Source organism: Gorilla gorilla, chromosome 13 (genome assembly GCF_029281585.2).
Source record: "Gorilla gorilla gorilla isolate KB3781 chromosome 13, NHGRI_mGorGor1-v2.1_pri, whole genome shotgun sequence".
NCBI lineage: Eukaryota > Metazoa > Chordata > Mammalia > Primates > Hominidae > Gorilla > Gorilla gorilla.
In genome coordinates, this window is record NC_073237.2 from 109,262,686 (window position 1) to 109,276,749 (window position 14,064).

Below are 14,064 nucleotides of genomic sequence, written 5' to 3' on the forward strand. Positions count from 1 at the left end.
TCCCTCCTTCTGTCTGGTAAACTAAATGGGTTATAGTTTGGGCTTATTGCCTTCACGGAGCTACTGGATTCCTCTTAAATACTTATTGCCAAAATCTCTGTTGTGTTTGAGAGCACACTTAGGCTTGAATTTCCCTTCACTCTGTTCTAAATGAAGTCAATTTTGGAGGTGGGGGAAAGGTCAGCTTGAGTGCTGTCTGTTCTTAGGTCTTCCTGTCCTCTGGACAGAATCTCTGAGTCATTGCTTTAGAGCTAGGGTTGGAGGACAGTGGCCCACTTCTCCTGCAGTAACACTCCTGTTTTGTGAGAAGGTACTGTATGGGTGTGGTAGTTTCTGTTCTCAGCTTGCTTCTCCTGCCATGGAACTTCCTGGATGAGTAAGCTGAAGCAAGGGTGATTGGTGCCCCAGTATTCAATACCTGTCATGGATAGGGTAAAACCTCTGGCTTGTGTAAAGGGGTCAGTGGAAGAAAGAAGCGCTTGACCTCTCAGCTGTATTTGCCTGAAATTTAGCTTTCACAGTGTGGACCTGGTGGTGAGGGGATGAGAAATTTTGGTGGCCTGCCCCTCATGGGTTGGGGGAGGACGTACTATTACTTGATTGGAAACTGGAGGAGCCCTATCTTCTTAGCCACTTCCTAGAGTGGAGCTTCCATGACAGATGAAGTAGGAAAGTGGGAGGGAGAAGATGGGTCATGGCACACATGCTACAGATTCCCACTGTCGTTAATGAGATTTAGATTTTCTTGGATAAATGTTTTTTCCTTTGCTGTGTTCCCTTAGGACAATTTTGAGTGTCTTTAAATTATAATATTACAAATGTCACGAGTTATGTTTGCTTTACTGGGAAAAAGGAACTCAGACCTCCTACCACCATTCTGGAAGTGGATTTGTGGCTATTTTTTTTTAAGGTCTCTGCCCTGACTGACAAAATTCCACATCTCTTCTGATGGTCTTTATGAATATTCCTCAAGGCATTTTGGGGCAGCTCTGACAGCTTGCAGCTATATTAGGCCAGAGAGGACAGAAAACTCAGGGAAGGAGGAAGAAACAATGACTGATAGGAATTATGAGAGCAAGAATGTCATTTAAGACATATCTTTAAATAAAGCTATTCTTATATGGTCAACATTTCAGTCTTGGCATTTCCCTTTCCACTTCAATCCCATTACGTGGTATTAATTTACTCTGTGATTTAAAATATCTTCATTACCTTTACATCACAAACTAGTATTTTTAAAACACTATAACCATATTAAAAAGACACCTTGCATAGTTACATTTGAATTCAATTGCTTTTTTTAGTTAAACAAGGGAAACGGTCTCAGCCAGGTTCTACAGATCTTTCTTCCTCCGTCTCCCCCAAGCAATTGCAGTTAACCTGCAAAATCAGGAACCATGATTGTTTTAGTTCTTTATTGTTTGACACCCACCCCTCCCCTCAACTTTCTGCTAATGTACAAAAATTTTCTACAAACTATTGCTTGGCTGTTTCACCCTAGATAAAATATTGATTAAAGTCATTTTGCATATACATTTTTATTTAGAATGTGCTGTTTTAAGCAAATATTGCTTTTAGTAAAGTTTTAAACAGCACAATGTAGCCACAAGACATTTTCTTTATTCATTAAACTTTGTTTCACTAGATAAGATAAAGCAATTAAGCAAGTAATGATGAAATACCTATTCCTCTGTGTCTTAGTGGTACATGAGACAACAAAAATGAATCTTCTGCATAGAAAATCCTCCAAACTTGAATATCTAGTGCTAAAGAAGATAGCAATTAAGAGTGTGTGTGTCAACACCACAAAGTGATTGAGTCTTGGTGATGAGGTTGGCATGCTTTTTGTTTTTAAGATGCTGCCAAGACCCAATTCTAATCTAATGTCCTCCAAAAAGGAGCCTTGGTAAAGCCTAAAATATTCATGGATGTCTTGCTTATCCGTCTTTTGCCTTTGGGTAATACAATATGCCCTGAAATCAGAATGCAAGCAAAGGGGAATTGTTGGTTCTACTTTACTGTTCATGACAATGAATACACTTCTTTGTTCCTTTCCAGGATTTGAGTACTCAGTTTGGTTAGTAAGAACTTTAAAAATGAAATAGGCCGTTTGTAATTCCTCCGTCCAGCTCAGAAGCTATTCTGCAAGAGCCATACTGTCTTGACTAATCTCTACCTAAGCTACCAAAGGGGTTTTGAAATTCCATTTTCTGCACCTAGTCAGAAAAAAAATAGTCTGCAGTGTGACTCCCTCCTATCCCATTCACCACACACTTGCATAATTCCATTTCAATCTGTTATACCCTAAGAATGTCTGAAATAGGGTAGATTCAACTGTGAAAATGGTAAAACCTTGAACTAGAATTTTAAATAAATGTAACACCTAAGCATCAGCATATCTATACACATCAGTACATACATTTAAAATAAACATTAGCATCTCATTGGAAGGCATAATTAACTATTTAGTCTTTTTATTTGCAAACAATTTTTACCATATTTTTAGCACTAAGGTAGTCCCATTTGTTACAACTTTTAATTCTGCCTGAAATTTTTGAAATATCTGTAAGAGTTTATGTATAGTGCAATGTTTCAGAGTCTCTAGGTATGAGCTGTGCTTTCTTGTGCGACTTTAACAAGTTATTTTCTTTGTAACTCAAATCTCAGTTGTTTAAAATGAGAATGGTAACTGACTCAGAGCCCAATATACATAAGTGCTATAATTTGAACAACCTCTACAAAATTCATGTTCAAATTTAATTGCCAGTATCATGGTACTGGGAAGTAGAGCCTTTAGCTCCTTTCCTATTTGGAAAAAAAAAAGTGCAGCTCACTGCCAGTGCTTGCTTAATTTTACATAAATATACTCTTTCAAGCTAAAGCAAATCTGACTGATTTTCAATGTGAAAATAAAATAAAAAACTGTTATTGGAGTCACTTCTAAACAGAACTAACAGCAGAATCTTCTGAATCATCAGAATCATCTATTTTGGAAAAATCAGATTCATCAAATATATCTTCAGCTAACAACTGTTTGAGAGCAATGTTAACATCACACATAGGAATGCTACATTTTCTAGGATTTGACCTTTCCAGCGATTGAGAATTACTATATTTTGTAAATGGAAATAGCACTACTAAAAACAGAAGGCTATAAATAAAATAATGTCTTTTGTTTCCAAAGTTCATATATGAGGGCAATGTGAAAATATAATAAAAGTGAGATATTTCATGGCAATGTTATCTTGGGGTAAATGCTGCAGCTGCAAGCACTGCTGATGAGTATTCTTGGGGCAAATGGGAAAAGGTATAAGAGGTGATTAGCTCAAAATGGCTCTGCTCTCATGAACGGACTGATGCCATTACTATAGAAGTGGGATAGTTTACGAGGAGTCAACTCCCAATAAAAGGATACATTTTGCCCCCACTTTCATCTATCTTTCATGCTCCTTCCTTCTCACCATGTGATACTTTTCCAAGTTAGCATGCAGCAAGAAGGTCTTCACCAGATGTGGATCCTCAGTCTTGGACTTCCCAGCCTCCAGAACTGTGAGCCAAATAAACTTTATCAATTACACAGTCCGTGGTATTCTGTTATACCAGAGAAAATGGGCTAAGACAATTAGTAATAGTAAAATTACTGAAGTAGGAAGGAGGCAGTATTTTAAAGAGAAAAAATGTAAATAAGGCTTAGATGTCAAATATTTTGGGAGAAAAGTAAAGAGGAGAAGCACAAGAATTTCCTACCTATTTGATGTTCATTGCAATACTAGCAAGAGACCATGAAGTAGAAGACAAAATGGTGAAATAAAGATATTGGATATTCTGAGACCAGAAATGACTATAGAAGGGGCATGGGCTTTCTTCTTGCTGAAGTCATGCACAGAATTAATAGAAATGGTGGTGATGACTATGTGGGCAGGATAAGGACAAGAAAGACAATAAATTCTTTTTTTTTTTTTTTCTTTTTTTCTTTTTTTTTTTTTCGAGACAGAGTCTCGCTCTGTCGCCCAGGGTGGAGTGCAGTGGCGCGATCTCGGCTCACTGCAAGCTCCACCTCCTGGGTTCACGCCATTCTCCTGCCTCAGCCTCCCAGTAGCTGGGATTACAGGCACCCGCCACCACGCCCGGCTAATTTTTTGTATTTTTGGTAGAGACGGGGTTTCACCGTGTTAGCCAAGATGGTCTCGATCTCCTGACCTCGTGATCCACCCGCCTCAGCCTCCCAAAGTGCTGGGATTACAGGCGTGAGCCACCGCGCCCGGCCGACAATAAATTCTAATAATAATTGCTTTCTGAAAATATTACTTGGTTTCATATGAAACATAATAGTAAACTGGATCTGCAGGAAATTCTAAAAGACAGGTGTTCCACAAATTATTGGTGACACTGCATAATCTGCATTATCATTTATTTTCCAAAAATGACAATGTTGAAGAGCAAGACAGATATAGGTATTTCAGTTTGACATGTTTAGAAAACCAGTCTCATGATTTACAGTCCCACCCCAACATTTCATCTTCAAAAATGACTAATACAACCATTACTCAGATCATGACTGCAACAGACTTAGTTAAAAATCATTACTTGAAATTTTAATTTTTTTAATTTAAATTAAAAATCATAGTTATTATTCACTATGTTCAATTTAAAAACACTATTTTAAATTTATAAACCTACAAAAGAAAAATTTGATGTAAGAAAAACTGGGTTCAAGTTCAATAGGGTATATCAATTTCATCTTCACTCAAGAAAAGGCTTAAAAGGTTTTTTGATACCAATCCTTTTCGTATTACTTGACAATGAAAATTTATAACATGTAAGATTAGGGTATGCTTCGAAAGGCAATCATGCCTTAGATAATGACAGAATTTGTAGGAAAAGTTCTGAAAATAAAATGACAGCTCAATGAAGGAAAGATTATTTTTTTTCAAACTAAAAAATAATGGTATAACTTCCAATGTTCAGGCTGGTCAAAAGGAAATTTATAGGGCAGTAAAACTGACATACCTGAAGCAATACCCCCAAAATATAACATTTCCAATACCTTCTACATATAAGGAATACGAATCTAATAATGTTTTTAAAATACATGTTTCTTGTTAACTTTTGAACAAAATGCAGGGAGAGGATACAAAATGCCATGATGCCTGATCAAATTAAATTCAATAACGTTTGGAGTTGAGGTGATGTGGCACCTATCCTTCCATGTGCCCAGTGGAACAGAACAGTGTGGCGGCTAAAAACTTGGTCTGAAGCACCATCTTACACTTACTAGCCATGTGTCCTTAGCGGGGGCAGGGACCCTTCCTGGGCTCTACTTGCTTCATCTACAAAATAGAGAAAATGCCAGTCTCACAGATTTGCTGTACCTCACAGACCACAGATTTGTAATAATTAAATAAGAAGTATAGGTCACATGCAGTGGCTCACACCTATGATCCCAGTACTTTGGGAGGATGAGGCAGGAGGACTGCTTGAGCCCAGGTGTTTGAGATCAGCCTGGGCACCAATGTGCGACCCCATCTTTACAAAAAAATAAAAAAATATATAGCTGGGTGCAGTGATGCACACCTGTGGCCCCAGCTATTTCACAACCTGAGGCTTGAGCCCAGGAGGCTGAGGCAGCAGTGAGCTATGATTGTGCCACCACATTCCAGCCTGGGTGGCAGAGCAAGACCCTGTTTTTAAAATTTAAAAAGTATATGCTAAATTGCTTAACAAAATTCCTGTGTGGCAGAAACATCCAATAAAAGCTTTAAAAAATTCACTGTGATCACCACAAGGAAACAAAGAACTTATGCTATGCATAACAGTATTTGTCTCAATACTATACTGAGTTAAAACTAACAGAAGTGTGTAAACAGGAGTTCCATGTGCAGAACTACTCAAGTGTGTAGCATGGCAAGCCTGTCAGCTGCCACTTTGCTGCCCTCTTTTGTGTTATTCTGGTGCCCTTCTTACCACTTTATAGAAAACTACACTTTTAAAGCCTACAAATGACTTTGGATTACATAGAAATACATTAAATTTCACAGACAAACAGCCAAATCATGAGTGAACTCCCATTCACAATTGCTTCAAAGAGAATAAAATACCTAGGAATCCAACTTACAAGGGATATGAAGGACCTCTTCAAGGAGAACTACAAACTAAAGAGCTTCTGCACAGCAAAAGAAACTACCATCAGAGTGAACAGGCAACCTACAGAATGGGAGAAAATTTTTACAATCTACCCATCTGACAAAGGGCTAATATCCAGAATTTACAAAGAACTTAAACAAATTTACAAGAAAAAATCAAACAACCCCATCAAAAAGTGGGCAAAGGACATGAACAGACACTTCTCAAAAGAAGACATTTATGCAGCCAACAGACACATGAAAAAATGCTCATCATCACTGGCCATCAGAGAAATGCAAATCAAAACCATAATGAGATACCATCTCACACCAGTTAGAATAGTGATCATTAAAAAGTCAGGAAACAACAGGTGCTGGAGAGAGGATGTGGAGAAATAGGAACACTTTTACACTGTTGGTGGGACTGTAAACTAGTTCAACCATTGTGGAAGACAGTGTGGCGATTCCTCAAGGATCTAGAACTAGGAATACCACTTGACCCAGCTATCCCATTACTGGGTATATACCCAAAGGATTATAAATCATGCTGCTATGAAGATACATGCACATGTATGTTTACTGCAGCACTATTCACAATAGCAAAGACCCAAATGTCCATCAATGATAGACTGGATTAAGAAAATGTGGCACATATACACCATGGAATACTATGCAGCCATAAAAAAGATGAGTTCATGTCCTTTGTCGGGACATGGATGAAGCTGGAAACCATCATTCTCAGCAAACTATCACAATGGGTTCTGGTTCTGGCAGCTGGGAAGTCCAATATTGGGTGTCAGCACCTGGTCAGTTTCTGGGGAGATCTTGTGCTGCATTATAACATGGCAGAGGCGTGGAAGAGGAAATGAGTGCATGTGAAAGGCGCAAATCACAAGGGGAGGTCTTGCTCCATAACAATTGGCTTTAGTGGTTAGTAATTCAGTCCTGTAAGAGTGAGAACTTGCTCACTTCAGCAAGAATTAACCCTGTCCTGGGAGAGTGGCATTAATTCCTCTTAACAACCTAATAACCTCTTAAAGGCTCCATCTCCCAACACCTCTACCCAGGGACCAAAATTCCAACACATGAATTTTGAGGCACACATTCAAAATATACCACTTAGATTAGGCAAAAGCATAAAGACGGAAAGTAGAATGGTTGTTTCCAGGAGCAGGAGGGTAGGGAGGATGAGGAGTTATTTTTTAATGGGTATAGAGTTTCAGTTTTATAAGAGGAAAAGAGTAATGGAGATGGAGAATGGTGATGGTTGTACATTATGAATACATTTAATAACACTGAACTGTACTGTTAAAAATGATGAAGATAGTACATTCTATATTATGTGTATTTTACCACATAAAAAATTGGAAATAAACAAATGCATTCTGGTGAATTTTTAAATGTTACTCCCACTAGTGTATGATGTCTACCTTACTTTAAACAATGAAAGTAATTCTTACTGTCCAAAAACTCCAGGATGATCATGGTGTGGCGGATGTTCTGTTCAATGTTTTCTTCCACTCCCAGCTAGATATAAGGTGAGAGGAGGCAAGAATCAGATATTACATGAAAATGGTATTACATGGAAAAGGTATTAAATGGAAATTTCATTACATGAAAATGGTATTATGCATATGAGGAAAAAATATATATCAAAGCTGTTAAAACAGCTGAATTAAATTTAAAAGGAGTTTAATTGAGCAGTAAATGGTTCACAAATCAAGCAGCCCCCAGAATCACAGCAGATTCAGAGAGACTCCAGGGATGTCTCATGGTCAGAACAAATTTACAGACAAAAAAAGGGAAGGGACATACAGAAACTGGCAGTGAGGTACAAAAATAGCTGGATTGGTTACAGGTTGGCATTTGCCTTATTTGAACACAGTTTGAACACTTAGCAGTCTATGAGTGGTTGAAGTACGGCTGCTGGCATTGGCCAAGACTCAGCTATTGTTACAGGCCCACACTTCTAAGTTAGGTTTTCAATCTTGTCTGCCTATTAAGCTAGGTTACAGTTTATCCACAAGGACTCAAACATAGAAGTACAGAATCCTTCTCAGGCCATATTTAGTTTGCTTTAACAAATCTTATGTGCTGCAGACGTGTGCATATGTGCACTTACTGCAACACAAATGTATTTTATTATGCTACTTACTGCAATACAAATTTAGAATCCAAATATTGTCTCCAGTTAGTCAAATACGATCAAGACACATCTAAAAGAGGCAATTCTTATAGATTATTATAAACAAGAGATGTAATCAATCAGGAAAACCACACAGACAAGGAAATGCAAGGCACAAAAGATGAAGCCCTGGAAAATACCAACTGGCAAAGGATAAGAAGAGAAAGAAGAGCTGATGAAAGAAATAAAGGAGAAACAGAGGGAGCAGAAGATGAAGGAAGGCGGTGTCAAAAGAACAAATGGTGACATATTTCAAGGAAGAGTGGAGGATTAAATGTTAGATGCAACAAAAAAATCTACTAAGGACAAGAAAATATCCCTTGGATTTGATAACAGCAAGATGGACTTCGTATTACAGAAGTTGTTTCAGAGTAATGATGAACACAGAAGCTCTACTGCATGATACTGAAGTGTGTATGTGAACTGAGGAAGCAGAAACACCAAGATAGTATCAGTTTTCAAAAGCTTGTGTGTGAAGGGAAAGAAAGATGAGAATGCAGGTTACAAGATGGTATTTTTAATTTCAGAGAATTTAAGCAGGTCAAAGACTGATGTGGGAAAGCTCAAGATGATTTAAACGGGTCAGAGATTAAGCAAAGAAAACTACAGAAGAAAAGGAGAAGTAAAAGGCCTATAAGAGAGTGAATTCCTAGTGGACAGTGATCCCTGGGTATAAAGGAGGAAGTTTCCAAGCTACGCAAGAGATCAAAAACAAGAGAAATCAAGAAAACAAAAATTGACTACATAAACAAATTTTAAATTCACAATGGAACCAAAAACAAAGTCAAATTTTAAATTATTATTGAAGAAACACATTTCTTCAGAAAATTATAAAGGCATTGATCAAAAACCCAATAGAAAAAAGGACCAAGAAAGCCCAAGAGGTCCCTGAGGCTTTCCACGGTGCACTGTGCTCCTGGTTAATTGAGAATGGAGAATGGTGATGACTTTTACCAAGCATACTGCCTGTAAACATTTTGTTAACAAGGCACATCCTGCACAGCCCTAGATCCCTTAAACCTTGATTCCATACAGCACATGTTTCTGTGAGCACAGGGTTGGGGCTAAAGTTACAGATTAAACAGCATCTCAAGGCAAAACAATTTCCTTAGTACAGATCAAAATGAAGTTTTTTATGTCTTCCTTTTCTACATAGACACAGTAACAATCTGATCTCTCTTTTCCCTACAAAACTTTTCTGCACAATGTATGCATTGAATCAAAGACTTTATATGGTGGTGTGCATCCACTGGGAAGAATACATCAGTCCACTAACCAAGAGATGAGAGTGGGAGTGGAGCCTATTTACCATCACTGCCAATGCCAATTCTAGTAAGAGGCACTAGTCCCTAAAGGGGGCACATTTTCACCAGAGGACACATTGTTAGTCTCAGTAAATTATAAACTATGGCTACTTCCTGGATACTTTGAGCTCTTTGTGTTCAGGGACCAGGAGGAAAGAGGAGGAGTCACGCTCTTGGTACAGGTAAATAACACTGATATCGGTAGGAAATGGACTGCTATCGCACAATGTGGGCAGGGAGAAACACATGTGAAATCTAGTGATTAATATCTCTCGTCTAATTTTGATATGAATGCACTGGCCCAGCAGCTCTGGACTGAGAAGGGCATAATGACCAATGTCTCAGGTCAGCAGAGGTAATAGCTGAGAATGAATAATGAAGAACGGAGATGATGAGTTAGTTACCTATTGTGACCCTGAGATCAGTGTAGCAGCAGGGGCCATGGTTCATCCCACTGATCTCCCTTTTCTAATTCCTCCTCAGGCATAGAGGCATACAGAAATCCTGGAGGAAGTACTTCCCAGATATATACGGATAATTATATCTGAGCCGAGCAAGGAATGGACTGTAATAGACACAGAGTTGCATGCCCAGATTCTCGTTTAAGGAAGGACTTGTTGCCTAGATGACAGGAGTGCCATCAGAAGACAACTTCTAGCTATCAGCTACTTCACGGTGGGCCTCATCTACAGAGAGCTCCCTTACCTAAAGTCATGCCCTTTGCAAGACAGCCTACATCTTGTGAATGAGCAAGGTGGAGGTATAAAGGCTGAAGGCAGGACACTCAGCTGGGGGAAACATTTACTCCAGAGCTCCTCTCCAGGTTGGCAAGGCTTTGTTAGGCTTGCAATAAAATTTCAACTTCTTCCTCTGCCCAATCCTCTTTCTCTCCATTCCTTTCATGGGTGTCGATCTCTAATAAATATCTGATAACTCCAGCTCTGTTATTATTTGGATATAGTTTGTCCCCACCAAAATTCATGTTGACATTTGATTCTCAATGTTGTGGTGTTGAGAGATGCAGGCTAGAATAGTAGTTGTATGGGTTATGGGGGATGGATCCCTCATGAATGGCTTGGTGCTGTTCTCATAGTGGTGAGTCCTCACTCTCATGAGACTGGATTAGGTCTCACAGCAATGAATTAGTTCCCACGAGAGTGGGTTGTTTTAAAGCCAGGACACCCCTCAGGTTTTCCCCTTTTCATGTATGCACTTCTCCTTTGACCTTCTCTGCCATGTTGTGACACAGCACAAAAGCACTTGCCAGAAGCCAGGGCCATGTCCTGGAACTTCTCAGCCGGCAGAACCATGAGCTGAATCAACTTCTCTTTATAAGAAGTTCTTTTCTTTCTATATACCCAGTCTCAGACATTCTTTTACAGCAACACAAAAAGTAGTAAGACAAACTCTCTTTCAACACCTGCCTCCAGGGAACTCAAACACAATTTTATTGTGGTCAGATAACATACTCTGTATGATTCCAATTATTTTAAATATATTGAGACTTGTCTTGTGCCCCAATATATTTCCTATCTTAGTGCACATGCCCTGAGCACTTGGAAAAAAAGGTATATTCTGCAGTTGCAGGTTCTATAAACATCAATTAGGTCAAGATCAAGGTTGCTGATAGCGTTCTTCAGATAATCATTGTCCATACTGATTTCTCTCACTGTTCTATCAATTTCTTAAAGAGGGATATTAAAATCTCCAATTACGATTGTAGAATTGTTAGTGTCTCCCTTTAATTCTTCCAATATCTGCTTCATGTACTTTGGAGCTCTGTTTAGGTGCGTAGACACTTATGAATGTTATGTCTTTCTGTTGAGTTGATCCCTTTATCTTTTTAAAGTGTTCCTTTTTATCTCTGCTCATACTAATTATCAAGGATTCTGTTTTGTCTGATATGAATATAGACATTTCAGACATCTTATGCTTACTATTTCTATGGTATATCTTTTTCAATTCATTTACTTTTAACATATCTGTGGTTTCTAAAGTCTGGATGTTGTAGAGATTGGGTCTCACTTTCTTAGCCATTGTGAAAATTTTTGTCTTTGAATTGAAATGTTTAGTGCATTAACTTTTAATGTAATTATGGTTAGGGTTGGATTTAGCTCTAACATCTTATTATTTGTATTGTTTGTCCCCTCAGATTTTGTTCCTCCGTATCTCTCTTCATACTTCCATTAGGAACTTTTGAATATTTGCAGAGGTTTATTTTAATTTATTTGTTGTGTTTTGGCCATACCTCTTTGCATTACTCCTTAGTGGTTTCTCTATAGATTGCTTTATACATCCTTGGCTTTCACAGTCTACTTGAAATTAATATTGTACCATATCACATGAAATTTATTGTAAACTTGCTATAAGATAGGTGTGCCCTCCTTTCATTATGTAAACTTGTCATATGTATTGCATTTAATACCTTACATTCCATATAAGATAATAAGTTTTGTTATAAATAATCTGAAATATTTTAAAGAATTTAAAAACAAAAACCAGTCTTTTATATTTATCAACATATTTAGCTTTTCTGATACTCATCATTGCTTTCTGAGGTTCCATCTACTATGATTTCCTTTCAACTTGAGGAACCATAGAGTTCTCTGGGTATACATTGTTTTAGTTTTCTTTTATCTGAAAAATGTGATTATTTCACAGTCATTCATGAATAATACTTTTTGCTGGATATAAATTTTGAGGGTGAAGGTTTTTAAATTCAGTTTTGTTTCTTTCCTATAAGAAGGATACAGATACACTGTCTTCTGGCCCTTGTAGTCTTTGATGGTAAGTCACCAGTCATTTTTATTGTGTTTTGAAATACATTTAATGTGTAATTTTTCTGTCCTTGATGATTTTCTTTGGGTATTTTGTTGGTTTCTTTTAAGACAGGGCCCCACTCTGTCATCTAGGTTGGAGTGCAGTGGTGTGATTTTGACTCACTGCACCCCCTGCCTCCCAGGCTCTAGTGATCCTCCCACATCAGCCTCCCAAGTAGCTGGAACCACAGGTGTGCACCACTATGCCTGGTTAATTTTTTTGTATTTTTGGTAGAGATGGGGTTTCACCATGTTGCCCAGGCTGGTCTTGAACTCGTGAGCTCAAGTGATCCACCCATCTTGGTCTCCCAAAATGCTGGGATTTCAGGTGTGAGCCACTGTACCCAGCCCAAGGATTTTCTTTTTATCTTTGTGTTTCAGAAGATTGACTAGGATGTGCCTTATGGGTTTTTTTTTTTTCACATTTATCCTGATTGGAATTCACTGAGATTCTCAAATCTGTACATTTATATTATTCACCAAATTTGGGGAAATTTCAACCACTATATCGTAAAATATTTTGTGTGTCCCATTCTCTCCTCATGGGATTTCAACTACACTTATCTAAGACATTTTGTTATTGTCCCAAAGGTCACTGAGGTTCTGTTCATTTCTTCTTATTTTTTTTACTCATTTGTTTGGGTAATTTCTACTGATCTATTTCAAGTTAACTGGCTCCCCTGTCATTTTTATTCTGCAGGCAAATTTATTCAGTGATTTTTTAATTTCAGTGTATTTACAGTTGTAGAATTTTCATTTGTATTTCTTTGTAGTTTCTATTTGTTTCACTAAGTTTTTTAAAAACTACATTCCTTGTGAGAATTTTTTTAAATTTATTAAGCATAGTTGAAGTATCTACCTTAGTGTTCCCATATGCTCATTCCATCACCTGGGTTGATTGTCTATTTTCTTGAAATGGGGGGTCATATGTTCTTAATTCTTTGAATGTCAGGCAATTTTTAAAAGTTGTGTCCTACATAACATGAATGGTTAAGATGTGGAGACTCTGGACTCTATTTTGCACCTCTGCAGAGTGCTAATGTTTTTGCTTCATTAAATAATGAACTTAGTTAAACTCAAACTTCAAATGCTGTCTCTAGGCCAGCAGCACAAATGAAAGCTCAGTTCTTTTGTCCTTAGCGTATCCTATGCGTGCATAGCTCAGGTGTCATCCAGAGACTTGGGCAGCTTATGCACAGAAGTTGGGATGTCCACTCTTTGAGTTCCTCTTTTCTGATATTCTTCCCTCACTTTCCAGTGACTGTGGTTACCCTGAACTTTGTCCTATGGTTTTTCATGTCAAAAATATTTTTCTATCAAATTATCCCCCTCTGTTACACTAAATTCAGCCTATCTTCAAGCAAACAGCCTTAAAAATGTGATCTAACCCCCTTCCATTCCTTTCTTCCAAGATTCAACTCTTTCACATAATATGCCTGCTTTTTGTTCATTCTTCAGTACCACTGGATCATTGGGCCGTGTGTGTGTGTGTGTGTGTGTGTTTGTGTTTTGTCCAGAGTTTATAATTATCTGTGGGAGGGCCATGCCCAGTAGAAATCCACTTGGCCATATCAGAAATATTATTACTAAAAAAAAATTGATTCATGAAAATATAAAAATTGTTCAGAAAAACA

General features: G+C 37.8%; 1 protein-coding gene across 2 annotated transcripts in view; it reads right to left on the reverse strand.

Annotated features, from left to right (window-relative positions):
- The window catches only part of ZNF883 (zinc finger protein 883), a 56,724-nt gene that overhangs the window by 31,012 nt on the left and 11,648 nt on the right, over nucleotides 1-14,064 (reverse strand). The window contains exons 2-3 of one of the 2 annotated variants that reach the window (XM_063696665.1): nucleotides 7,583-7,649; nucleotides 3,462-3,547 (exon numbers count right to left, since the gene is read on the reverse strand). The exons of the other annotated variant lie outside the window; for it this stretch is intronic. The gene's annotated coding sequence lies outside the window, so the exon portion shown is untranslated. The remainder of the gene's footprint in view (nucleotides 1-3,461; nucleotides 3,548-7,582; nucleotides 7,650-14,064) is intronic. 2 annotated transcript variants of the gene reach the window in all.